Here is a 12,383-nt window from a genome sequence, read left to right on the forward strand (position 1 = left end):
ATGTAGCCACTGAAGATGGTCTCTAATATTATTCTTGTGCTAACATGTATATATTTCTAAAAATATTCTGAGATGAGGTAAATTTGGGGAATTTAAACAGCATTAAAAGTTCTACAGGTGAGAACTTATGTCTTCAACAGAAAGGACTCCTAGTGTTTTGGAGGCAGAGGCAAGAATGTTATGCACTTATGCCAAAAAAAAAAAAAAAAAAAGACCAGATATATAAGCCAACCCACAAAGGGATCTCATTTTAAATGGATATGGGAATTATTAAACATGAAAAAAGAAAGAACGGTTGTGATAATACTGATGTTGATAAGGTTGTCCTTGTACTGCTGAAATAAGGAGTTAAAACTCAGTGTTTAAGAAAATTATTATAGAAGATTTTGCAGCCTGAGTGGTGGGAAATTGGTGGGAAAATCTGGAGAAAGAAATTGGCAATCCAAATATGAAGAGTGGACCAGTAGACATTAAGATGGTAATTTTGTAAGAAGGAGATTGTGCCTGATTCAATCAAATGTCCTGAAAATTTCTGGAATGATCACATGAGTTTCAACAAACTTTTCCATAGACTGTGTACTGGTGGTTAATGATTAACTGGTTGATTTTCGGGTGGTGAAGAAATTGACCTAATTTTAATGGAATCTGTGACATAGTACTGAGAGCAAAAAATGCTAGACACAGTATGTAACTTTAATGAAAATTAGCAAACAAATATTCAAACCCAAACTAACAGTATATCATCAATATGAAACAAGCAAACAATTCTAAGAGACACAAAATATAAGACATAACAATCAATTTATAGCAGCAAATGCCACATGCTAAAAGGATCATATCAAATGGATGAATTAATTATAATATTTACAGAGAATGAGAATCTTCCAAACTTTCACTATAGAGAGACCATTTCAATTTAAATTAAGATGGTATAAGAGGGCTTCTGAACTTTTTTGTTTTGAAAAGATGTTCATGTATAAAATACTTCTATAGAGGAGACAAGCATTGTTCCAGAAGATAATGTGTTCCCACACTGTATTATACAAGACCCACCTTTTGAGATTTAAAGTATTCAATGTAATTCAGATGTTCACTAAACATTTCACCTCCCCCCAACACACACAGAACAGCTTCTTTCCAAAGTATGCTATATTGCATTCACAAGGAATGTGGTAAATACCACCTAGAGATAGATGCAAATTTGTGTTTTTGTAGTTAGTAAGATATTAGAAATTTTGTTGATTGGAGTGTGCATTCACTATGTGGGTATCAGGTGAAACTTCTTTCAGTTGATAGGTTTGGAAATGCTGAAAATATATGGCACTGAAACACTGCATTCTTCTGTGGTGGCCTTAGATTTTATATTGTAAGAGTTCATTCTACTGAATACAGAACCTCCATAGATCAGAAGGTATAGATGAAGCCTCTTTGGTCAAAAAAAAAAAATGACCTAGGTTTGATTCCTGTCCATGACGTGAAAAACCTTGATCTGGTCTCTTTCGACTAAAGGTGAGTTAGCTTGTCTCTAATGGCAAGGGGGGGGGTCGCCTGGAAACTCGGGTTTTTTGTCCCTCAGAACAGGCAAACTGGCCTGTGAATACACATGGATCTGCAGTCATAAAATACATAATCCCTCACTAGGAGGGCTCAACCAGTCCTAAGGGACAGTGGAGGAACCCCATACGAATTAATAAAAATCTGCTGAATGTGAAGAAGGTTGTAGGGATTTGATTTCATTAATGCTTTCATAGTGAGATGCTCCCGTTCTAAGGCTGAAGGAGAAAAATTAATGTTATGCTCTGTTAATTAAGGATTTGACAACTACGATTTTCTGGGAGATATGCTGGGCAGAACTCTGATGTATATATTATTATGGGCAACTCCAAGGAGTCCTTAGACTCATCGAGGGGAAGCCCTAACGTCATGTCAAGAACAACTATTCAACATTCACACAGTATCTATCATACTTCGCCTTGAACTCATTCACAGTCATGGCACCCAAAACAGACTCTGACAGCTTATTCTACTCATTCACCACTCTCCAAGTAAAAAACCTAGCTCTAACACCCTTGCTAACCACACTCTTGTAAAATATTACATTTCTTTTACTTTTCTTTAATATTTCTATCTGTCTGTCTACTTCCTTACTCAAATTTTTTCTTGTCCCCCCTTTTTCTGCTGTTAAGTAGACCTCGTGTAATAAGTCTATCTAATGTAACAGTCCCTGAGCAATAGCACAATATCAATTAAGAAATTTATTTGATCTTAATGACTGCACCACTTAATTGATCCTTTTAAGTTTGAAAGTCAGGGTGAGAGGATAACAAAAAAATAAGTTAATACTTCGACACAATATCTTTATATGCAAGTCATGGTTCGTAACTTTTCTCTATTCCCGCAGGCTCATTAGTATTTTTGGGATAGTGCATTGGCTAAGGAATGAGAACCAGGTAATTACAAAACAAAAACATGTTTATTATCAAACTAAAAGATGATACAGAGCATATAAAAGTACTTTAACACACAATATTACTTGGTATCTGAGCAACAGAAACTATAGTGCTTTCACTAACAGAAAAACTTATTGTACCTTGATATAAAGGCGTCTTCTATGACACAACTTGGCTTACAAGCATGCATAAATATTCCAGGAGGGATTACATTAACTTTCTTCCAACATATCCAATACTTAATTCATACTAATTCAGACATTATCACAAGCAACTTATGAATTAGACATACTTAACAATACAAATTCTTCCCTTATTCAAAATAACAGCCAGTTAACAAGTAACCTCCCTCAATCCTTTACGATTTCGAGTTACAATCATATAACATACTATAAACAAAATAATGGCTTACTTGCTAACAAACTCAAGAGGAAACTCAGATTTATTCTGTATCACATACATAGAGACTTCCGTCCAGTCAATCCTCAAGAGTTTTCCTTCGTCGGACACACTGGAGTTCTGCCGTAGCTACTGGGAGCCTAGAGCGAGCTATCAGCAGAGAAACATCTGGCATTGGCAGTGGGAAGAGTGATCATCCTGGAACTAGGGAAGGAGTCCCCGTAGACCTCGTAGGTGAAGAGCCAAACAAGAGACCAAGGACCAAAAAGCCCCAATCACGTGTGGCATTGCCTTTTATTCCATTTTCCTTCCTTTGTAAGTAAGAGTATTCCTGAATTAGCCAGAAGTAATGAAGGAATTGACGTCATCGCTGGTCGCTTGACGTTACAATTTTAGTGGTATACTGCACTAATCCGGCTTAACTCCTATTAAGCTTTTATAAACAAGTCTAAAGTGCAGGTGCAGTCTAACAGTAATTTATTCTTTTATATTTCTACATCTTACTAAGCACATTTTTTTCTTATAATTTTAGACAAAAAAATTGGAATATCCTTAGCGAAAATTCTCTAAAAAAATTTCTCGCAATATTTTACACTCTTGCCCAGTTTCCATGGATGGCCCCCTAGTCCTCCCACCACCAGTCTTGTTCTCAAAAATATCTTCTGAATTAATCTTATAGAAACCCTTCAGTAATTTGAATGTCTCAATCATATTCCCCCCCCCTTCCGTCTATCAACCAATTTCTGCAACCCACAAATCTTCAACCTGTTCTCATAAGGTTCATTCCATAGACCTGCTATCATCTTGGTCACTCGTCTCTGGATCCTCTCCACCTCCTCCCCATCAAGAAGAAACCATGGTGCCCAAATCTGGGCACAATAGTCTAGATGGGGTCTTATCAAGGCTTGATACAGAGGAACAATAACTTGTTGTAACTGCTCGTCAAAGTATTCTTCAGTAACCAAGTGATTTGATGGGATGATTTAGCCACTTTTGCAATGTGTCCCCTAAACTTCAACTCCCTATCCACCAACACTCCCAAATTCCTGGCCATGTCAATCTCCTGGAATACAGTTCCACCAATGTGGTATACTGCTGCTAATCTTTTCAGCCTAAAATGCATAACCTAAATTTTGCAACATTAAATTGACATCCATTCTCCTTAGCCCAATCCTCCAAACTATCCAAATCATCCTGCAAAATCTTGACATCCTGTGCATTCACTATTGCTCTACCCAACAAATGAACAGTTCCTCTCAGATCCTTTCTTATATCGTTAATGAATTAAACAGTAGTGGTCAAGAACAGAACCCTGCAGCACACCACTAGTCACAGGCAGTCTTTTGGACTCTACTCCTGAATAAACTACCCTCTGATATCTCTCCATCAATCACCCTCCTATCCATCTCACCAACCCTATATCCATCTCCACATGCTGAAGTTTACTGATTAGAATTCCGTGTGGTATCCTCTCAAAGGCCTTAGCAAGGTCAAGCAGAATCACTGTAAATCCATTTCCCTTATCCAGTTCAGCCGTCACTGTGTTATAATACGTGAGCAAGTTACTGAGGCATGACCTACCCTTCACAAAACCATGCTGTCCCCCATACAGTATCCCATTTTCATCTATCCATTCTTGTATTTTCCTTTTGACTACTTTCTCCAAGACCTTCACAACGACTCCTGATATGCTGATCAGTCGGTAATTTTCAACAGCAGTCTTGGAACCTCCTTCATGCAGTGGAACTATTTTCCCCTCTTTCCACCCCCTCAGGACTGACCTAGACCCGAGACTCAAATTAAACAAAATGGTCAAGGGCACTAACAATTCTTTAGCTGCTTCACGTACGACACAAGCTGGTATACCATCCAATCCCACAGATGTATTCACATTGAGGTTTTGTGATAGACTATTCACCTCCACTTCATTCACCACAATTCCCATATAAACTGTTGGTTCCTTCATTTCTGCAAATATCACCACCTGGATGATATATTTTGCAAAGTGCAAAGTATATCAACAAAATGGTCAAGGGCACTAACAATTCTTTAGCTGCTTCACGTACGACACAAGCTGGTATACCATCCAATCCCACAGATGTATTCACATTGAGGTTTTGTGATAGACTATTCACCTCCACTTCATTCACCACAATTCCCATATAAACTGTTGGTTCCTTCATTTCTGCAAATATCACCACCTGGATGATATACTTTACAAAGTGCTCATTCAGTAATTCCACTATATCAACTGATTCGGTTACCTCCCTACCCTCGGCATTCTTTAAAATCATTCTGCCATATACATTTTTTCTTTTACTTGCAACATATTGATAAAACTGTTTGGGATTCTCTTTAGCCTGCATGGCTAATTTTCTTTCATAATCCGCTTTTGCTTTTCTTACCACACTCGCTACTACCCTTCTGGCCTGCGCTTTATACCGTTCATGTGCCTGCAGGTCACCTTTCTCCTTAAATTCCCTCCACAGTTGTTTATTTTTTTGCAGCTCAAGCTTAATGATGTTATTCATCCATTTAACCCCTACTTGATTTACTATTCAGACTCTAGGTATACAGTCAGTCATTGCCTCCTGCAAACAATCCTTAACCACCTCCCATGTACTACCAACATCCAGCCTTTGCAGTTTTACATGCCATGGTACTGAACCAAGCAATCTCCTAAGCTTGTCATACTTACCAGCCCAGTAATTCCACATGTACTCTGTCTGAATTGAAAATTCCACACATTTAGCCACCTCCCAGGTCAAACTCTATGCTCACTCTCACTAAATGGTGGCAACGTGGTCATATTCATTAAAGCCAAATTCTCGGATGCAATTACTAGGTCAAGCACGCTCTGACCCCTAGTATTTTCCATTACATGCTGTCGCAGATAGTTATCCCTTAATAACTGCATAAAATCCAATTCCTTCCTCCCATGTGTCCTCTCCTCCTTCCAATCAATGTTATCATAGTTGAAATCACCCATAATAATTATCCTCCTTCCACTCATTGCTTCTATTTGCTTATGCATACCATCTCCACCATCTATTCCATATTGGTCTATAGCAGGTGATGGAATGTATATTTTGTTCTACTAGTCACAATCTCACACCAAATAACCTCAAATGTGCTCTTTTCTCTATCCTGCAGTTCTACTTCTATTCTCCTTGGCTGCAGTTCATCGGCTATCATCAATAACACTCCTCTCCCCATTTTATTTTCTCTGTCCCTCCTGAACACACTATACCCCTCACATTCTATCCTACTAGCTATATCATCTTCTGTGAGCCATGTTTCACTAATGCCAATAACCTGTGGCCTGGAAGAGCCAACCAAGGGCAAAAACTCCCCCTTGTTCCTAATACTCCTGGCATTTGTATACATGAAATGCAGAAGCCCGTTAGTCCCACCCCTATCCTGATGCCTTATACTAACTATCCCATTCTGATTTGTTATACTTCATACTTGCTCGGACATATTATACACATTCATAAACTCAACTGCCTCCCTAAAGTCTGCATATATACTCCTCCCCATCCCTTAATAACTCGTTTCCCTGATCCTGATAATTCTGCACATCCACTTCATTCAATAACACTTTTTCCCATCTCTGTACACCAAATCTATTCAGATGCAAACCATCCATCTTATGTAAATCCTTTCGCCCATCAAACTCACTCCATACCACTCCTCTTGCATAACCTGCGCATTGAGTCATTTGCAATTATGACCCTCCTGAACTCTTCTCTGTCATACTGTGGCAATAGACTCACTATCTTAACTATCTCACTCTTTTCTTTTGCTACCTCTAGTAATTCCTTCAGGTCCTCTCTCGTAGCAAATTTATCACCTTTTAAATCATTTGTTCCTGCCACTACTATCATTTCTTTTACCCTCTGCTTTTGCGCTCTGATAGACTTCCATCCTTAATTTTCACACCTGGTAAGTACGATTTTAACAAACTCTCATCTATTACACCTCTTACTAAAGAATCACCATACAACGCTCGCTCCTTCATTTTTCTTACACTCCCGATCATACTCTTATTTTTCTTATCATACATGCCTTTCATTAGCTGATGCACTAGGTAAACAATTTTGCAAACACTCAAGCTGCCGCTTCGCGTTATGTATCACTCTGCGCAACCATGCAATCTCACTCATTGAAACTAACTCTTCATGTTGTTATCCATTAAACCTTCACCCTCACTTTCAACACCACTCTCAAAGCTATTTGGTACTGCATCACAAATTCCTATTATATCGCTATTTTCTGCATTCTGACTTTCAGCATCGACATCAATCTCGTGACCTGAGACACTTCAAATCCTCACTTTCCTTACATTTTCGGCACACATTCACTCCACTATCATTATCCAACCAAACTCCAACCTCTCTCCAGCAAAGCGTACATCTCGCAGACGTTACACTGAACAAACTCCCTTACGTTAAAATTTTTGAACAAAGATGCCGATTCAGACGCTATTGTTTTTCTTCTCATCGGCACCATGTGCATGCTATCTATCGTATCTTATCAAAATACTAATTAAATAATGCAGAAAACACACAAAGTTACCAAAAGTAAAAAATACTACATAAGATTCAAGCAATTTGCCAATTTTTACTCAAAATAACACTTATCTTTTCAGGAGCTCTCTACAAACACTACATACCATGTAGCCCTCTAGTGGCCGGTCAATATGTCAATATATCTGCGAGCAAAGGTAGGTTTCTGATATTGCAAAGGAAAGTTTACTCTTTTTATACATCTTGCTTACTACACAGCTTCCACATCCTTGTCAACCAGAGTATATCAAAAATGGAAGTGAAGAAGTTTTGCACTTCAGAGTGCAAAAGTATAATGCTACATACTCTATTAGTAGAATCCTACTGCAGGAGGTGAATAAGATTTAGAATCCAGCAGTGATATTTGATAGAGAAATGAAGTTTGGGGACTGCACTATAAGAGTTGCAAAACCATACAATACATTGCTGTTATGATGAGGAAGACAATGATAAGTAAAAACAAAAAGGTGGCTGGATCACTGTACAAAATTAGCCACCATACTTGCTTAAGAGTCAAAGCTGTATAACTGGGAGGAGATTTCCACATAGCTTTTAAGGAATGTCGAAAACTGATATCATTATCCCCTCGTGGTGCACCCTTTTGAGTATTTACCTGGATACTGAATGAATGAGGATGGGCTAACAATTTTGATTTAGCTGACCAATTTGTATTCTTAATGGCTTAAACCACAATCTAAAACGATGGTACAACATGATAGAATTTCCTATTGGCTGGGGCATCACCCAGTTTCACTGTTTTCACAGAAGCAGTATAAAGAGCACAAAGTTGGCTACTGAAATAAATCCAGGAACACATCCCAACTCAATATCAGCAGAATTCAAGATTGGTACTATCAATGTAAGAAGTGTCAACGGAAAAGAAATGGAACTAATAGAAGACCTGAAATAAAGAAGAAAAAATTAGGTGAGCAACATATAAGAATGGGGAACTGGACAATCAGACATTTGTGCTTATGGTCCCAGAGAAGGCTCTCCTAATGAAGAAACAGAGGAATTTTTTGAGGCATTAGAGAAGGCAGCTGACAAAATGAAAAAGGAAGAGTTGGTCCTTGTTGGATCTAAACAGCAGAATAGGAAATGATTTCCACTTGTATAGAAATGTTTTGGGAAAGTTTGGTATATACCCATGAGTCTGCTGACCATATGAGGATCTATTACTAATAATGATAATTATTAAATTATCATTATTAGTTTAAATAACACAAAGCTATATCATATAGCTGATTTTTTTTTTTTTTTATCAAATCATTTTACTGTACGTTTCTTGATTCTACTCATCAATTTGCAGCTTAAATATAAGAATGTATAACTTTGTATTATACAGTTCATTTTTGAAATTATGTATTCTACAATAAAATAACTCTTTTTATTATCCCGACGTTTTGATCTTCATATCAAGATCATCACCTGGAGCATACATAAATATACAAGACAAGCTGCATTAACATTTCAAACCGTAAGCTAGAGAAACAATGATTCGATCACATGATATTCACTGGCATGACCTCTAGTGAAAATTAAAAAAAAAATTAATTAATTAAATTACATCAAGCCCGATTTAATTTATGATTACATGAATAAACATTCTTGCTTACAGATGGTTTTCCTTCCAGTAACAGTGATGTCCTATTTCTATTATTACAATTGTTATTTTTGATTTAAAAAAAATATATATATATCATCATCATCAAACTCCTGCCATGTACCCTCAAGGTGTGTACAGAATATGACAGTACTACATGAAAAATTTACATCATTACTAACTTCCTATCTACAATTTTCCTCCAAATCAGTCTGTTACTTGTCAAGACTCCAACATTATCAGATCTTATATTTCTATCGTCTAAAGCACTTTGTACCGTATCAATCCACCTATATCTTGGTCTTCCTCTGGGTCGTTTTCCTGCCAACCTGGCAGAGAACACTTGTTTTGCTAATCTTTCCTCTCCCATTCTATTTAAGTGACCATACCACCTGAGATTAGCTCTGCTAACGCATTCCTGGATGCTGACAATGTCAAGTTCTTTCCTAATATCCTCATTTTTAATATGATATTGCCATTGATGCCATCTGTTCACACCTCTAATCTTTCTCAGGACTCTCATATCTGCGGTCTCTAGTCTTTAGTCAAGTGTTTTACTTCTGACCCAGCTCTCAGATCCATAAGTTAAAACTGGTTTGAACACTGTCTTATATACAGCTAATTTAGTGTTCTGACTAATTTCTCTCTTATTCCATATGAATTTATTCAATTGACTTCCCACCATACCAGCTTTGCTGATTCTGTTGTCTATTTCTATATTTAATTTACCATCTTCACTAAAAATCGTGCCTAAGTAGCTGAAATGTTTTACTTGTTCCACAGGTTCTCCATTCACAACACAGTTGACATTTTCAATGATTCTGCCTATTTTCATTGTCTTTGTCTTTTTATTGCTGACCTTCATACCATATCTATTACAACAGCTATTCAATTTAGTCAGAGAATTTTGCAGACTTGTAGCAGATTTATTTAGAAATATAACATAAAGCAAAGAGCTGACATTAACATCTCCAATTTTGATATCATGTTTAATACCACTTTCCTTCATAATGCAATCTGTATAGATAATGAATAACAGAGGGGATAATGTACATCTTGTCTCACACCAGATTTAACATTAAACCATCTTCCTGTACTTCCTTCAATTCTAACTGCTAACTTACAACTCAAATAAAGACTAAGTATTGCTTGATATAATGCCCCATTGACACAATATAACTGCAGCGTATTGAATAGCTTCTCTCTTGGCACCTTGTCATATGCCTTTTCCAAATCGACAAAACTTAAATACAGATCTTTGTTATATTCCCATGCTTTCTCGACTATTTGTCGTAAAGTGAAGATCTGATCCTGACAGCCTCTATTTGGCCTGAATCCAGCTTGTTCTTCACCAAGCTTTTCTTCCACAATTCTTCTCAACTGTTTCTCAAGTATACTTGCATAGATCTTGCCAGGAACACTCAGTAGGGAAATACCTCTGTAATTCTCACATTCAGTTGTATTTCCCTTTTTATATATGGGTACTATGAGAGCTCTACTCCAATCATTGGGAATTCGTCCCTCAGTCCAGGCTTTCTGAACTATGCAGTGCAGCCACTGTAAGACTTTTATACCACCATACTTCAGCATTTCTGGTCGAATATCATCTACACCTGCTGCCTTTCCACATTTCAAGCCTTTGATGGCTTTTTCTACTTCAAGTATGGATATGTATTCCTGACTGCATGCCTGGTCAATGTTTTTTTTATCACTGTGCTGTCATCACTGCTTGTTTCATTTAGCAGTTTTTCAAAGTAATTACTTCATACCTCAAGGATATCATTTTCTCCTGTTTTCATGTCACCTTTATCATTTCTAACTCCTTTTACAGCACTCTTTCCTCCATTCCTTAGCTTCTTCAACAACCTCCAGAATATTTTGCCACCTTCTTGATATTTATTTTCTATATTTTTGCCAAAGTCCTCCCATGACTTTTGTTTAGCTAGTTTTACACACTGTTTAGCGTTCTTACATTTGTCTCTGTATTCTGTAAGAGTAAAAGGTGACTTATTTGCCAGGAACTTTTGATATGCTTTCTTCTTTTCCTTCACTGCCTCTTTAACTTCCTGTGTCCACCAGGGAGTTCTGATTTTTTTATCCTTGCACACAACCTCACCACATGCCTCTCTGGCAGAATCAATCAATGTTTTCTTCAGAGTTTGCCACTGAATCTCCAAGGTTTGATTCCTGTTCTCAAACTCTTTCATTTTGTTTTCAATAATCTTTGTGTATTTTAGTCTACAGTTCACATCTGAGAGCTGCTCAATTTTATTCGCTTTAAAACTTTCTTACATGTTATTCTTTTCGATATGAAATTCAATTTTATCCTGCTCAAGACTAAATAGTGATCACTTCCAATTTCAAATCCTCTGTACACTCTGGTGTCCTGCACCAGGGAGAAAACATCACTATCAACAATAACATAGTCAATGACACTTTTCTTATTCCTAGCCTCTTCTCTCCACGTGAATTTGTGCACATTTTTATGTTGGAACATGGTGTTAGTAATAACCAGTCCCTGTCCTGAGCAGAAATCCAACAGATATTTGCCATTATTATTAGCTTTGCTCTTTTCTCCAAATTTTCCCAAAATATTTTTGTATGTCTCACAATCATTTTCTATTCTGCTATTTAGATCCCCAACAAGGACCAACTTTTCCTTTTTCATTGTGTCAGTTGCTTTTTCTAAAGCGTCAAAAAATTCCTCCACTTCTACCTTAGTAGAACTGTCTGTGGGACCATAAGCACAAATAAGTCTCATTGTCCAGTTCCCCATTCTCATATTTGCCCACATTACTCTACTTGAGACTGACTGCCATTCAAGAAGATTAGCTTCATATTTTGTGTTGAATAGTATGGCTGCTACTCCTTTTCCTTGATTGTCATTGCCTGAATATAACATTTTGTATTTATTGCTCAGAAAGATCCCACCAGTTTTGGTCTTTTTTGTTTCAGTCACCCCAATTATGTCGATCTGGTACTTATCTAATTCCTCAGCTAGCTCCATTTCTTTGCCATTCAGGCTTCTTACGTTGATAGTACCGATCTTTAACTCTGGTGATGTTGAGTTGGGGTTTGTTTTCAGATTTGTTCCAGTAACTGACTTTTCGCTGTTCGCCCTGGTTCCCTGGCGAAAACAACGAGGGCCTTGTTTAACCGGGCGACACCCCAGCCGGCATGAAATTTTGTCATGTTGTACCATCATTTTTTATTTTGTTTTTTATTTTGGTTTAACCAATAATACAATTTGGTCGGCTAAATCCCAAATTGCCAGCCCATCCTCGTTCGTTCAGTATCAAAGTAGATACCCAACAGGGTGCACCACGAGATGGTGAGGATTGGACATTAGGTCAGAAGCCCTGG

At 37.4% G+C, this 12,383-nt stretch overlaps 1 protein-coding gene across 2 annotated transcripts in view; it reads right to left on the reverse strand.

The window, feature by feature from the left end:
- Nucleotides 1-12,383, reverse strand: part of LOC150098099 (G kinase-anchoring protein 1-like) — a 217,775-nt gene that overhangs the window by 148,872 nt on the left and 56,520 nt on the right. The window lies entirely within an intron of this gene.

Source organism: Typopeltis vanoorti, chromosome 16 (genome assembly GCF_054136105.1).
Source record: "Typopeltis vanoorti isolate ZY-2024b chromosome 16, IOZ_Tvanoo_1.0, whole genome shotgun sequence".
In the NCBI taxonomy this organism is placed as follows: domain Eukaryota; kingdom Metazoa; phylum Arthropoda; class Arachnida; order Uropygi; family Thelyphonidae; genus Typopeltis; species Typopeltis vanoorti.